This window comes from Austrofundulus limnaeus, unplaced genomic scaffold (assembly GCF_001266775.1).
Source record: "Austrofundulus limnaeus strain Quisiro unplaced genomic scaffold, Austrofundulus_limnaeus-1.0 Scaffold351, whole genome shotgun sequence".
Classification (NCBI taxonomy): Eukaryota; Metazoa; Chordata; class Actinopteri; order Cyprinodontiformes; family Rivulidae; genus Austrofundulus; species Austrofundulus limnaeus.
Window position 1 is genome coordinate 535,675 of NW_013952753.1, and position 3,985 is coordinate 539,659.

The following is a 3,985-nucleotide window of genomic DNA, read 5'->3' on the forward strand; positions in this document are numbered from 1 at the left end:
TGCTAAAATATGCATTACGTAAATCCAAAGATGTGAAATAATCATTCTCTTGGATAATGTCTAGTAGCTTTGTGAAAACAGCTCCATCTTGAAATGCTCATCTCTGTTTTCTTTTAAGGCAGTCAAGCCAGTTTCAATTTTGCTGCATTCTTTCTTGCAAAGCTGGTCACTAACAGCAATTTTGCAGGTTGACCATAGCACAGAATTGAATTTGCAGCTGTACATGCTTCTTCTGCCATAGCTGACACAGAAATTCTGTACACACTGTCTTCAAGAAACCATAGCACAGTAGTGAACACAGTTGCACCTTGCATTAGCCATAAGGGAACTGTACATTGCCCAACATGGGACTTGAACCCATGACCCCGAGATTAAAAATCTCATGCTCTACCAACTGAGCTAGTTGGGCTCTTCATCTAACAAATTTATTCKGCCCCTTCAGATTTAGAATAGGTCTGAGTTTACCATTCTTTTTTGGTCGAACAAAAATATTAGAGATGAACTGGCCTGAAACAGGTTCTACTATCCTGACAGCACCTTTGGCTATCATGTTCTGAATCTCCAGATCAAGCAGATCTAACTCATTCTCTGAGAACTGAATTTTTGATGGTATTTGACAGCTGAAGTGGTTCAGTGACAAAGTCTATTTTATAGCTCGAAACAGAGCTCAAAACCCACTGATCTGCTGTAATGTTTTCCCATTCTCTTATGCAATAGGCTAGTTTACCAGCAGTCATGTGTGTAGTCCACTTACCGGTTTGTCAATCATGATCAGGGGTTTGCCAGCCTGTCCCCTCTGATCCATGGTGTCTCCCATCTTGAAGCTGGTGTAGGATCCTCTCTGGGACCCTTGTCAGGAGTATGGTCCCCGTCAAATCCGGAGCGGTCTTTCCCGGACTCTCTACTTATAATCCTCAGATATTTTATAAAAGGGAACCTCAGTCATGAACTACCTAAGTACAGACAGTTTATTGCATGTCTGACCAGAGAGGGGACCACATTGGATCACTGCTTAACTACAGTGAGTGGTGCTTATCGTGCTGTGCCCGCGCAGCCCTAGGACTTGAATATCATGTCATGGTTCACCTGATCCCTGCATACAGACAGACTAAAGCTCTCAAAACATGTAGTGAGGACATCTTAAAAGTGGACCAGTGAAGCTGTGGAGGAGCTGCGCTCGTATTTGGACACACAGACTGGGACATGTTCAGGACAGAGACAGCTACAGATGTACAAAGTATGGATTTAGCAGGGAGGTGTTGAAGGCTAGATCCAGGTACAATACACGTTTGGAGCAGTGGTTCTCTGCAAATAACTCTGCCACTGTACGGAGGGGGCTGAAAGAGATCACCAATTTCAGGCCCAGAGCATCTTACTCCACGGACAATCTTAAACTTGCTAATGATCTGAACAACTTCTATTGATGTTTTGAAGTCATGGACTCACAACTCCCAACCCGTCACACCACTCTGAGTTCAACCACTTTGGATCACATCTATCCACCCTCCACTCTCTCAGTCCAGGAGGAGGATGTGAACAGGCTGTTCAAGAGGCTGAATCCGCATAAGGCTGCAGGTCCAGACTGTGTGTCTCCCTCCACTCTGAGACACTGTGCTGATGAGCTGGCCCCAGTCTTCACAGGTATCTTCAACTCTTCTCTGGAGTCATGTCACCTCCCAGACTGTGTCAAGACCTCCATCATCGTCGCTGTTCCCAAGAAGCCAAGTGTCACAGGACTCAGTGGCTACAGGCCTGTGGCTCTTACATCTGTAGTCATGAAAACTTTTGAACATTTGGTTTTATCCCATCTCAAGTCCATCTGCAACCCCATTTTGGACCCTCTGCAGTTTGCCTACAAAGGAAACAGGTCTGTAGATGATGCCATAAACCTGGCTCTCCACTTCATCCTGCAGCATCTGGATTCACCAGGAACCTACGATAGAATCCTGTTTGTGGACTTCAGCTCTGCATTCAACACCATCCTTCCTGCTTTGCTCCAGGACAAGCTTTTTTCTCCATATGCCTGACTCCACTTGCAGGTGGATCACCAATTTCCTGATGGACCGGAGTCAGCGCGAGCAGCTAGAGAAAGTTGCCTTGGACACACAGACTATAAGCACAGGAGCTCCACAGGGCTGTGGTCTTTCACCTCTGCTCTTCTCCCTGTACACTGTTGCATCTCTAGCCATGACTCTGTAAAACGTATTAAGTTTGCAGATGACTCCACCCTCATCGGGCTCATCTCGGATGTTGGAGTCTGCCTACAGGAGTAGGACTGTCACGATAGTCAATAAATTAATTAATTGCATGATAAATTATTTTAAGGTTGATTAAAAAATTAGGGTGATAAATTTCATTTGCCTGCTTGATAATTTACTTCGTCTCTTTCCCTTTCTGTGCTCCGGTGCACAGGGGGCTCAACTGACCACTCCCCTCCTGTTTTCTTAGTGTCGGGAGGAGTGAACTCTCACACAGTCTCGTACTCCTTTAGCATGAGAGCTCGTAGCAATAACAAACTAAGGAAACCCTTCTCACCCTGCAGCCTGTTCATACCACTCCCTTGAGGCCGAAGGTTTTGGTCCATTCGGACCAGAACATCAACAGTTTCTTCCCCTCTACCATCGGACTCTTAGAATCATGTCACTTTATAACTCTTCTTTGGTCACTTTATCACTGGTTTTTAAATTGCACAACCCTGACTATATTGTTTTTCTGGTCACTTTTATCACCAGATCTAATTGCACTACTCCAACAAAATTGTCTTCTCTGATTACTTTATTGAACTGGTGTACTTCTTTTTTCCATTATCCCTTGTATTTTCTTTATTTGTAATATTTTATACTTATTGCACCTTTACACTGAAGCAAATTCCTGGTCTGTGAATTCTGTTCACTGACAATGGCAAAAAACTGATTCCAATTTCAAGAAGTCTCGCGTGATTTCACATCTGACATCTGAATGTTCATGAATGAAATATCTGTCTGTGTACAGCCACTATCAGGATTCATGACAGATAATGTCTGAGGCAGGCAATGAGAGCGAACAGAGACTCACGAGACAGAAAAAAACAGTTAGGTGAGTTTATTGTGCTGCAGCAGTTTACTACTGCTGGACCTTGGAGGAGAGGGAAATGAGATGAGAAGCCAGATCTGAGATGGAGGCTGGCCAATGCAGTCTTTGCAGGAAGAGGCAGACTTACAAGTTGGTGAGCTGGTCCAGGCCAGGGTCCAACACGGAAGACTGGATAACTGATCTGTGGTGGTGGCAGGTGTGCTCAGGTGGCGCTCATGTCTTGACCAATATTTACACAACTGACTAGAATGTAGTCAAAATAGCATTTTAGTTTTCATTCACACCTGCCATCACCTTTATTTTTTACCTAATACACTCTGTCCTACCTGCTGCCTCTGACTCTGTGTCAATCTCCTACTTCAACAGACATTAGGATGGATTAAGTATCAGGTGTTTTACTGCCACCTGAAGTCAGTTAGCTTCAAAAACTCAAGAAAATATTATGAAATAACATGAATAAATAACAGATGACTAATTATTAAAATATAACGGATGGATAGATCTTGGGTCCAACTCGATCATTGTGCTGTTCGTGTGTATACAGTTTGTTGTTTGGGCCACAATAATTTTCTCAGAATATAAAAGATAGGTAAGAAATTACACCCATTGCTTTGCCATGCATTCATCTGCTCTTTTTTTCATTTGATATGGCAAGCCCTATCCTACTGATCTGCTCTAGTAATCATTACTGTGTTTCTCATCAACCTGTCTATATGATCCTGTCCCTCCTTAGACTCTCTGTTTAAAGGCTCTGATACTCCTGTCACTTGTGTTTTGGGGTTTTTTCTTGTTCAAATTTTGTTCCTGCCATTATTTTGCTGTATTGGAGCTCAGAATGAAAATAATTTGTTTCCATCCACACTGCTCCTTGGAAGAGGACATATTTCTATCCCAGAAACAGATGGAAACTCTC

At 43.3% G+C, this 3,985-nt stretch overlaps 1 non-coding gene across 1 annotated transcript; it reads right to left on the bottom strand.

Moving 5' to 3' along the window:
- Positions 1–336: 336 nt before the first annotated feature.
- On the bottom strand, positions 337–409 carry trnak-uuu (transfer RNA lysine (anticodon UUU)). Its single transcript has one exon. It is a non-coding gene; the product is annotated as a tRNA-Lys (tRNA).
- Between the last annotated feature and the right edge of the window lie 3,576 nt (positions 410–3,985).